Here is a 12,227-nt window from a genome sequence, read left to right on the forward strand (position 1 = left end):
GAGCAATCATGTTGTTATCATTTATTGGTGGCACCTATTAATGACAGTAAACACATCACTTTTATATTCAAAGTTTAAAATTTTCTCTTATCCTGACTTTTGTTTATAGACCATAATCAATCATCATACATTTAAATAACTCAAAATTCTGAACTATCAAGAAATTGGACACAGAATTAAAAATGGGGAAAATACCATTCTGCAGTAGAAGTCAGCAATCATATCTTTGAACACAGAACTGTATGGTAAATTTCTGTATGATATAGTGCACAGTAGCAAAGAAGATCAGTGCAGTGACTAAGAAAGGACATTTCTGTGAAGGTGTTGAAGGTAATTCCCAATAATGCTATCTAGAAACTATTCAAGATGCAGTCATGTTGAATAAAAGACTAAAGGTGGGCTTCAGCCACAAACACATGACCTTAACTCCTGAGCATGTCTGTCCTGGAGAATCAAGTCAGGGATCCAAACATTCTTTGATTTGCAGAAATACAGGGGTGTGGCCAGCAGGTTCATAACCTAGACTCTCAGGTCAGAAAGAGAAAGAAGACACCATATGAGTAAACTTGATGTCTCTTTAAAGAACTGCCTATTTTCTGCAAACGCTGATTCAGAAAGCCATCTGTAACAGGAGGCAAGCCTCTGATCACTGATCTCTTGCATAGCCCACCAAAAAAAGGGCAGTTACTGAGAAGCTTCACTGGTCTATGTAGTTTTGTGTTTAGATTCCTTTTCCAAGGTGTTTCAAATTTTATCTGAAATTTTTGGCCACATATTGGAATGCCATTATTATTATTTTTTACTTTAAAAATTATACCTTTAATTATAGAATATTGTTAGGATAATACAGCCATAGACAAGACACTAGGATAACTGACCAATACCAATGGGATCCGCTCTCCACAACCACAGAACACAGGCACAGAGTGTCTGGATATGTGCAGGAACAGCCAGGGGCCTGCAAACAGCAGGCATGCAAACAGCATTGGTGAAGTGTGACAGAGGCATGACTTCCACAGAGCTCAGCACTGGGAGTGGGCCGCGGATGACTGCAGGAGGGAGGGCACTCAGCTGGTGCAGACAGGTATGGGGAGATGGGAAGACAATCAGAAACCCTCCCTGAGCCTTTCTTTTACAAGGCAAAAGCAGCAAATGGCACACTAGCAAAACCTTTAGGCTGGAGGTGGTGTTGCAGGGCTGGGGGGATGGGGACCGGGTAGAGAAAGGGGTAAAATGAAGTTGGATCAGAGGTGCTGTCTTCTAAAAGCTACTCCCAAGCAGACACTTACAATGACTCAACCAAGTCATTGGCTACATACAGATGCCATATCTGAGTTTAGTTACCAAGAATACATAAGTCACCTAACGGTTAAAATGTGAATACCCACAGCAGGCTAGATGTCGTACAGAATAGAAACCACGTGCCTGCCCCAAGTTCATGCTCAAATGGGAGGGGCCAATCGGAGTGCTTTTCATTTGGTTGCTTTTGAGGCTGTCACTAGTGAATGACATGGTAGGTGTCACCAGCTACGCTCGCAGTGATTCTGTAGTGAAAGCACTAAATGCCAAATCCCAAAGAACTTCAACAAAAAAGTTTTTTGTTTTTTTTTTCAAGACAGGGACTCTCTGTGTAGCCCTGGCAGTCCTGGACCTCGATCCTGTAAACCAGGCTGGCCTTGAACTCACAGAGATCTGCCAGCCTCTGCCTTCCAAGTGCTGAGATTAAAGGCATGTGCTACCCCCAATCCCCACCCCTGCAAAAAGAAAAAAAGGTTTCTTGAAAAAAAAAACATGTTAACATTTGCAAGTCTGCACTACGCACCATAAAATGCACTGGGCTCCATCCACTTCCATCCCCACGGGACGGAGTAAGCACCAATATCTGGGCTACTCATAATTCCTGCCTGGGCTGAGATAAAGAGAACTGAGGTACTGGGCGACACTGGGCAACTCTCACTGTAACTCTTTGTACCTGGAGGCGGGAAACACACTCCTCTTTAGGCTTATTCATTTCTTCTGATGAGGCCAAAGAGGTTTCATCACAGGAGAAGATAACTCAGTCTGAGAAAGGGCAAAGGACCTAACTGTCCAGTCATTGTCTCACAACTGATGGACACATACGAGCAAGAGTTTAGTTCTGTACAAAACCAAGCCTTACAGGAGAGTGCACGCCTGCGCACCAGTGTTCAAATTCTTTCCCATAACACAAGAAAAGTAAAGGAATTCTCTCACATGGAGTATGCCTACAGTTCTATCTTATGGTCTACATCACGTAAGAACATGCTGATTCTTAGGAATTCGGTCTCTGCTATTAGAATACACACTTCACTATACATACACATGCCTTTATGCAAGCTATGATAAAGACTGGGGCGTGGCCCTATCAAACCCTAGAGTTAGCAGTACAAGGGCGAGTGAACTAACTGTTAAAGTTAGATGGCAAAGGACACAGAAAGGACTGTCGCTCCCTGGGAAGGGCTCGGTGCTCCCTTCCCTGAAGGAGTCAACCCACTTCTACTCCTTCCATCATCACCTGTGGTCCTGTCCTTTCGTAAAGGCAGTTTCCACACTGCGATCTCTAAAGTGATTTCTGAAGACAATTCATAAACCTGATTAATGACAGCATCAATGGGTATCTCTTGCTAAGGTCACCACCATCCAAGGGCCCTTGGTCCTCAACCTTGTACCCTTCTCCTTTCACACTGTGTCTTCGGGTAGCTTTCAAAAGCGTGCAAGCTATATACAAGTGAGAAACAAGGGAAGTGATTCAGTCACTGCTTTCAGCGTGCAGAATCCTGTGCACAAGAAGGCAAGGTACCAATATGAGCTACTCAAGGAAAAAGCCCTTTGGAAGGGAAGTGCATGAGCCCGGCCACTGCGGTGTGTGAACAGTGGCTACCCAGGACAAGTCCGCATGCCTTCTTCCAGAGCAGCTGCGGCCACCCTGGTCCAGTTCTACATTCCCACTACAGTCTTTTGGGGCCAAAGATACGAGAGGAAAAAACAACTTTTTAAAAACCTACTCCATTTCCAGGACTAAGCATCCACCAGCATCTTGTCCTCTGGTCTTCAGCTTTCAAGTTACTAGGAACGGGGGCTGCTTCTGATGAAGCGATTCTTGTAATAAAACCAGTGAAGAAAACTAACTATTTTGGAGAAGGGGAAAACTTCCCCAACGCTGTGGGTCGGAATTTCAAAGGGGTCGTATTCTACAATGTTTGAAAATGTGGCCAACAATAAGGAAAGTCAGTCTAAAGGAAGCTCACTGATATCAAATCAAATATAACTACCTCCACGAGTCATTTCTTACTCAGGAATATAGGACTTAGTCGGTATGGACTCTCTTGTGTTTAATAAGAGCTGAGCTCCGGCTGAAACTCTTGTCACACTTGGTACATTCGTAAGGCTTCACTCCCCTGTGAATTCTTTGATGGGTGATGAGGTTGGAGCTTTGTGTAAACCCCTTTCCACACTGCACACACTCGTAGGGCTTTTCTCCCGCGTGAGTCCTCTGGTGCTTAATGAGATCTGACCTCTCCCCGAAGCTTCGCCAGCACTCGTTACACTCATAGGGCTTCTCCCCGGTGTGAATTTTCTGGTGTGTGATCAGATGGGAGCTGTGGCTGAAGCTTTTCCCACAGGCCATGCACTCGTAGGGCTTCTCTCCCCTGTGCCTCTGCTGGTGCTGGACCAAGTGCGAGATGCGGCTGAAGTTCTCCCCGCACTCGTTGCAGTGGTACGGCTTTTCCCCGGTGTGGATTGTCTGGTGCTGAATGAGGTGAGAGCTCCTTCCAAAGCTCTTCCCCCACTCGTTGCCATCATAGGGTCGCTCGCCCGTGTGTGTTCTCTGATGCTGGATAAGGTGGGAGCTGCGGCTGAAGCCCTTGCCGCATTTGTAACACTTGTAGGGTCTGTGTCCCGTGTGCGCTTTTGGTGTCGATTGAGGTCTGAAATCTGACTGAAGGCCTCCCCACACTGAAAACTGTAGTAAAAAGAGCAGCGGGGCTGCGTTCCCAGCACCCCGGCAGCCTGATTGGTTAGCTTATGCCCCGAAATAATTACACGGACACTGTATTCTTTTAATCACTGCTTGGCCCATTTCTAGCTAGCCTCTTCTAGGCTAACTCTCGCACCTGGACTAGCCCATTTCTAATATTCTATGTAGCACAGCTAGGTGCGCTTACCGGGAAGGTCCTAGCCTACGTCCATCCTGGGTCTGAGCTTCATCACATCCATCTTCCCGGGAGCTTGGAGCATGGCGTCTCTCTGAGGCGTCTGCTCTTGAGAGGAGAGCTGTGGAGTCTTAGCTCACTTCCTCTTACTCCCTGCGTTCTGTTATGTTTACTCCTCTCACCTATCTTCTAACCAATGAGAGCCAAGCAGTTTCTTTTTATTTAACCAATGACCTTCCTCCATCAGAGAACATATGTGATAGCGGATGCCTGTGTGAACTTCTTTGTGGGCCAGCAGGTCAGTGACCTGCTGGAGAGGGTAGCTGACCCACTCCTCTGCAGTCAGCTCTCCCCACTGTCTTTCGGACCTGTCCCCACTTTCAAAGACTTCTTCGCTTTCCAGGTTCTTCTCAGCATCCCCAATAGGCTCTTCGGACATGGTCACAAACTCCACATCTTCACTAAGCTCTTCTTTCGGGTTTGTTTCGTTCTTGTTCCTGATCTGACAGTCCAGTGAGACAACATTTCCTTAATTCTCCTGCATCACGTCCCTGTAAAGGTCTCTTTGTGTAGGATCCAGAGGTCTCCATTCTTCCTGAGTGAGGTACATGGCCATATCTTCAAATGTCACAGGGGCCTGAAATCACACAATGCTTCCTCACTACTTAGCATCTAGGAGTTTAGTCCCAGCCTTTCTTCTTGAAATTAGAGACATGGTTAGAAATGTCGAGAAGGCATTGGCATTAAGTCTGATCTGGGACCCAGCCATGAGCAGGGTGGCTGCCATCTCAGGCTCAAACGTTCGTCTCCTGGGACAGAGAGCAGGAAAAGTAGCTAGTAGACAACGCTGAAGGAGAGGAAAAGCAGGGAGCGAGGCGTGGCTAGAGGTCCTGCCCACTCCCTAGGGCTGGAGTTCAGGTCGCCACCAGGTATGCAGGAAGGGCCCAGGACTGGTCACTCTCCTCCTTCTCTGACCCCCGAGCGAGACCCGCTCTCCGCGTCTAGGTTAATACCAAGTACATGCAAGGCTAGAGTAAGGGAGGACAGCCCCTGGCTAGGTGCCCCCCAACTGGGGGTCAGGCCGATGCTATTAGACAGAGGCTTTCAATCCAGCCCTACAGAACGCCTCTGCTCTTCCGGAATGCCATTTTTAAACAGTCTTGTTGCGGGAGGTCCTCCCACTCCTCCAGCCTATCACCGCTGAGGTACCAGCCCACTGGGGCGTGGTTTCTCTCCCTTTAAAAAAGCGGCCACTTCCCTCTCCTCTCTCTCTTCACTTCCTGCTCCTCCTGCAACTAGACTCCTTTCCTGGTTGCATAGAGGGCTGTTGCCTGGGACAGTGATCTGTAAGTTTTTTCCCCTTTAAATAAATACCACCCTAATAATCATAACCCCGAATTGGTGTGGCATTGTTTGTGACTTACGCCTTCACAGTCTTTTCTTTCCTACATACCAGTTCAAAAACTACATCAAGGCTTTTAATAATTGAAAATTCTTGACCAATATATCAGGCTTATTACTAACTACCTGTCACATTTTTAAGTTAACACATATTCTCCACATAGTAAAACATTTATTAGCATGACACAATCTAGACATGCTCCCTCTGTCTCATGCCTATCTGCTGGCCAGTCATTGCTTTATTTAGGCAAATTGAGTGACAATTCTTCAGAGTATACAACAGAATAATCACCCCACCACAGATGTTCCTTGTACATGAGATTTGCTTTGCAAAATATTCAAAACCTGTCACGAAGCTGATATCTTTTTTACATCAGACCTACTCAAAGCTGGGCATGTGTGTTACAAATATAAACCAGCATAAATAACCATAGAAAGACACAGTCAGAGCTAGCAATGAATTGTATGTACTATTGTATGAATTTGTATGTGCTATTGTACAACTGTGTGTGTATGTTTGGGCATTCTGTGTGTATATACTTGTGGAAATATAAGTATGTGATTGTATATATGTGTGTGTATATATTTGGAAGACAGAAGTGAATCTCTGGTTTCAGGCCTTTGATTTGATCAAACTTTTATTTTCTATTTCTTTTCAGATAGGGTCTCTGATTGCTTTGTAACTTTCCAAGTAGACTAGGCTAGCTGACCAACAAGCCCCAGGTACTCATTTGTCTCCATGTCCCTTTCCCATTACTAGTGTTAAAAGTCCTTGTGACTTTTTTCGTTTTCTCTTCAGCATGGATTCTTGGGCTCAAACTGAGTTCCTTCTTCTTACAAGAAAATCTCACCTGTCTTCTCAGGCCTCTCAACTACAGATATTCTGTCAGCATTGTTTAGTTTTGGTTTAGTTTGTCAGATAGTTCCATGTAGCCGTGAGATTGGACTCCAAGTGCTTTATCTCCCTACCTATCTATGTACCTATCAATCTGTCTTTCTAATTTTTTTGAGACAGTATCTCAAAGTGGAGCGCTCAAATTCTCCTACTCTAATTAATCAATAAATTCCAGGAATCTTCTTGTCTGCTTCTTCCCCTGACCTGGAATTACAGGCATAGGCATCCAGAACCTGACATTTTATTTGGGTGCTGGGAACCCAAAATCAGGTATCTAATTCTTGCACTAAGGACTTTAACATCCCCCCATGCCCCACTGCGATCTCCTAGAAAGCAGATTATGAAAACAGTGTGAACAGATGGATAGATGTTAGATAAACCGATGACACAGAATGGCTAGCAATTGTGAAGTCTAGCTTTAGTGCTTAGGAGTTCATTGCCATGGTTAGAGTTTGAAATTGAATTGAGCCCATAGTTCACATGCTTATTGACTTGTTTTTCCCAGATGGTGGTACCATTTGGGGTTAGTGTGATCTTTAGAGTATAGTTGGAGGAAGTAGGTCACTGGAGATGTGCCGTGCAAGTTATATATTTCCCTGGCCTTTCGTGTATTCCTTCTCTCTGCTTTCTCGTCCCCATGACATAAAGAAACTTCTCGGTAACCTTTCCAGTCATTGTGAATTTCTGCCTAATGGCACAGGACTAAACATCTGTGAACAGTTGTTCCCAGAAGAATGCCACACCTACACTGGGCCTTCTGCAAGAATAATCAATTGATTAGAACTTTTGTGATTCTGGAGAGGTTTGGATGATGTAGGTTTAGAGCATAATTATAGTTTATCTTAGATTATCTTTAGTCCCTTTAATAGTTATTTGTCTTAGTGTTCTATTTTCTGTACTAAGGGAATTTAAAGGACTTCTCAACAAAGTTATTGATTTGCAATATGCAGAAAAAGTAACTTTGGATATTGAAACCACATAATTAATACCAGATGATGTAGAATTGACTCCATTGTTTTTTCAGGTTCAAGATATAATCAGGAATAGGCTTTGTCTTATATATATATATATATAGCACACATTAGATCCCATATGGGTCTGTCAGGTCCTCTAGCATAAGGAAATGTAGAAACTAAATAATTATTGTTTGGAAATGTGATGATGACATCAGAATTCATAAAAATATCATGTCAATAGCAGGATTGAAAAAGTTCTTTTCCAGGAGCTGGAGAGATGGCTCAGAGGTTAAGAGCATTGCCTGCTCTTCCAAAGGTCGTGATTTCAATTCCCAGCAACCACATGGTGGCTCACAACCATCTGGAATGAGGTCTGGTACCCTCTTCTGGCCTGCCGGCATACACACAGACAGAACATTGTATACATAATAAATAAATAAATATTAAAAAAAAGAAAAAGTTCTTTTCTATTGCGTGGGAACAAGCTGTATAACAAACACCACTGTGTTTGAGAACTAACAGATGTCATGACTTTGTCTTTTTCTACTTCCCATGTATATTAGATTCATGTATGCCTCTTTAGGGTCCTCATGTTGTCTAGGTTCTCTGGAATTGTGAATTTTAGGCTGGTGTTTCTTCGCTTTATGTCTAAATGTTACTTATGAGTGAATACATACAATATTTCTTTCTGGGTCTGGGTTACCTCAATCAATATAGTGTGTTCTAGATCCATCCATTTGCCTGCAAATTTCAAGATGTCATTATTTTACTGTGAAGTACTCAGTTATGTAAATGTAGCCCCCTTTCCTTGTTCATTCTTGGGTCAAGGGACATATAAGTATTTTTCACTACCTGCTGCCTTGTGATTTGGATGTAGCGCTCTCAGCTCTTTCTTTAGTACCAAGTCTGCGTGCACACCACCATGCTACCTATTGAAGTGAGAAACCACAAAAGTGTATTTTACAATTTATTCAGGGTTCAAAGGAAAAATAAACTCAGAAATAGAGAACTAGGTAGATGCCACTGTTCTAGATGCTCCTGTCCTGTAATTCTCCCAAGAGCTATGATGACCACCAGCCAGGATTGCACCAGTTCTGACTAACAAAGAGAGAACATAAACTTCTACTCCCTTTTTTTGGTCATATTTACAGAGAAAAACATACCCATGGTAAGTCATGCCCAATTGTCATAGACTATCTAAAATATATCTCAGCTTGACCTTGAAAATATACCTAATATAACTACAAGATGGATTATAATTGATGACTACTAATTTATATTTCATGATATTCTAATTAGTTGATATAATAACTTTAAAGGCCTACACATTTGCATTGAATTGTTATATAAGGTATATAGGTACAATACTTTGATTGAGATTAAAAACAAATATATGTATATATATATATAATTTTCTAACAAAACAACTGTAAATTTGTATCAATTTACAAAAATCTATATCAATATAAACTGAGATTACCCAAGCACCTCCCAAAAATAGACCATCCAAAGGAAATGCTTAACATTCCAACCATTTTAGATAGGATCACCTGCCAGCACACACTCACCAGGACACCCCTAGGCAAATGTCAACCAATCAGGGGTCCTGAACCTTAGAAACCCCTCACCCCCACCTTGACTACTATCAAAACCAAACTCTAACTCAGTTCAGAGCTCTCCAGTTATTCCAATACACAGGACATGCAGAGAGACCGAGTTTGCAAACTTGCATAAAATAAAGGCTCTTTGCTTTTATGTATAGGATGTGATCTCCTTGTTGGCTTTTTGGAGACTTTGCAGATTTGGGTATAACATATTTATGTATTTCAGCATACATATTTACCCACACTTAACAAGGATGAGGTTGGCAGGGAATTGTGGCAGGGATGGAATAAAGAAATAAAAAAAATGATGTATTTTCTTTTGATTAACAAATTTTAAAGATTAATTTTAAATTAAAAAGAGGGGCTAGATAGATGGCTCATCACTGGGTGTTTTCACAGAGGACCCTGATTCCATTCCTGGACCCTGCATGCTAGCACACCATTTGTTCTGATTCAAGTCCCAGGTATCTCATCCCTTCTTCTGCCCTCTGTAGGTACTGTGCATAGGCACATGCAAGCAAAACACTGTATAACTAAAGATTTCTTTAAGGTTAGAGAAAAGAAAAAATGAAATTCTCTACAGTGATGTCCTGACCCTGAGACAGACAGCAAGCCAGGTCTAGTTAAAATGGACTCCTTCTTACCTTGCATGGAAGCAGCTGTGGCCTTCTGTCTTGCCACCCTGCTCAGAGCAAAACCAGCTTTGCTCTGAGAGTAACAGAGATCATCATAACCGTTCATCCAGGAGCACTGTATAGAGGGCTTTTAGGTGACTTTTCCTTGAAGTTTTCTGGTTTTGTGTTCTCTATCTTTTGTGTCTGTGAGATATACGGTGTTGGTACAGTTATCTTTTAGATTGATCATCAAGATTGACAATCTACTTTTCACAATGTCATCTACTTGATTTTCAACTAAGACCTTATGGTAAAATATAAACATGCCAGAGTCAGTTCTTTCCATCATTTGTCTAATTTACGTATGTTCCTACAAGACTTCGTGGTAAGATTTCCTAAATATCTGTTTTTACATTGGAATCATGTTCACTAGTGGATTTGTTAATTTAGCATGCTTAAGAAAAGGGAGAACATATCATGAGTGTGTTCAGACATCCTAAGGAAAATCCCCATTCTTCCTTTGTTGAGGAAAAACACTGTTTTGAAAATAACTCCCTTGCACTTTGTGCCTCCAGCAAGAATAATTTTGTTTTCATTTCTTTTGTCTTGGCTGTAGAAATGGCTATTTTTGGTGGTCAAACTGACTACCTCTGGAATTAATCAATACACAAAGAATTAATTATACCTGAGGGAGATTTTACTTAAAGATTTTGGAATGGGAAAATCCTCCACTAATCTGGATAGCTTGAAATAATAGGACCCACCTTTAGCTGCTTGGTGGGCATGCACACCTTTAACACCTTGACACAGGAGCAAGAGGTGTGGGACCCTCACCCCTTCTTATCAAAGGGAAGAGAAGAAATTTCCTAGCAGAATGTTTTCTCAGGAAGATAGTGGAATTCCCCTCTCCCACCTGCAAGATTCCAAGCAGAAGGTCACCTAGGTCAGCCCAGCCAGCCACCTGGTACAGGCTGTTAAAGATGGCCTAACTCAAGGACAGTGGCCTTGCTCTAAGAACAAGGAGAAAGCTGACTTTACAGAATGGGAGGAAGCAAAAGTCCTTGTACCCATGCTAAGGCAACATCAAAGATTCTCTTTGTAGTTAAGGCTTTAAAAGCTTACCCCACAGAGGAGATACAACTCCTCTCTACCTTTCAGTAAGGGGGATGGAGATGAGTTCCAAACATGTTTGCATTATGCTGATTAAACCTTGCTTATTACAGTCTGGACCTATCTGGTGGTCTCTCTCTGGTGGTCATAATCTGGGTACAACAAGAGGCACTGGGATTTTCTGAGTTTGAGACCAGTCTGGCCTACCGAATGAGTTCCACACCTACACAGAAAAATCCTGTCTTGAAATCACAAAAGCAAGAAAATCTGAATCAAACAAGATTATGATCTAATTTTAACCTTCTCACCTTCTGGTAGCAGCAATTGCATATAAAGTACATTGAAGTAGAAAAGTCTCTTTTTTATCAACTTGCTCTGGCTACCAAGCTCATTCCTTTACTAGTACTAGAGACTACTTCTTTGAAATTTCGGTGAATACTTAAAATCAGTTGAGACATCAAGCCTCATGGGCTGAACAACTACTGGATTCTTCACTTGATCTTTGGGAAAAGGCTGAGAAGCAATCTACGGAATTCTTTAATTGTCATTTTTAAGTAGCTATTTTTAGACAACCTGAAACACAGCTTGTGAAACATTATACTAAGCCCACTTTTTACATACATGTTGAGATTCATTCTACCAATCCTGTTCATGTAGAGAATCTTGAATACTGCAGTTCCTTCTAGCGCCATTATTCTCTACATATTCCCATTTCCATGAACACTACTCTTTTTATTATTATTCATTTTCCTGAAGTTTGCTTCAAATTCCAGTAATAAAACCCATAAAGCAATGGAGCCATCATCCAGCCTTCTGATGGGGGAAAGATCAGTCATCTTGTTTGAGATCTGGTTCCTCCTTTTCTCTTTTCCGTTGTGTGAATCCCTGTGAAAACCATGTAAAAAGTATCTTCAGTTCATCTGACCTCAGCATGAAGCCACAGAACTAACATCTCCTTTTGTGACCTTAAAACTCTCTTTAGCTGTTAATGTTCTGGGCATCTTTCCCCTGTGGGACAGGGAATCCCTACACCCACCTAGCACAGCACAGTGCACTGTACAAGCTAACTGGCCAGGTCGTATTCTGGAGGTAAAAGGGAAAGTTCCTGTGGAGTGCAAGATTATGATGGTGTCGGCTTTTATAGCCAGGGCAAGTGCTATTGAAATGCATATCTCGGCCAATCAAGAAAAGATCTTTGACTCAGGTGGCTGGAGAGGACCAAAGTCTCTGTGCTGTCTTGTGAAGCGCACTTCAGTCCTGTGGGAGGTGTTCTTGTCACTCAGGCCTCCCTCACTAGCCAATCAGGCCCTCCAGGTGACCTGTCAGTCAGATGTTGTGCAGGGCTCTTCCGGGCACCGCATTCAGTCTCGATTTTGCAGAGGAGCTGGCGCCATTTGTTTTCTGTGTTCCGGTGAAGTTTCTGTGTTCCGGTGAAGTTACTGCTGCAGGAAGTTGATAAACTGGGAGCTTTGGCG

General features: G+C 42.7%; 1 pseudogene; it reads right to left on the minus strand.

The window, feature by feature from the left end:
* Positions 1–4,959, minus strand: part of LOC121434563 — a 45,001-nt pseudogene extending 40,042 nt beyond the window's left edge.
* Positions 4,960–12,227: the final 7,268 nt, after the last annotated feature.

The sequence above is a fragment of the Microtus oregoni genome, unplaced genomic scaffold, assembly GCF_018167655.1.
Source record: "Microtus oregoni isolate MIOR12 unplaced genomic scaffold, Mior012 000044F_000, whole genome shotgun sequence".
Classification (NCBI taxonomy): Eukaryota; Metazoa; Chordata; class Mammalia; order Rodentia; family Cricetidae; genus Microtus; species Microtus oregoni.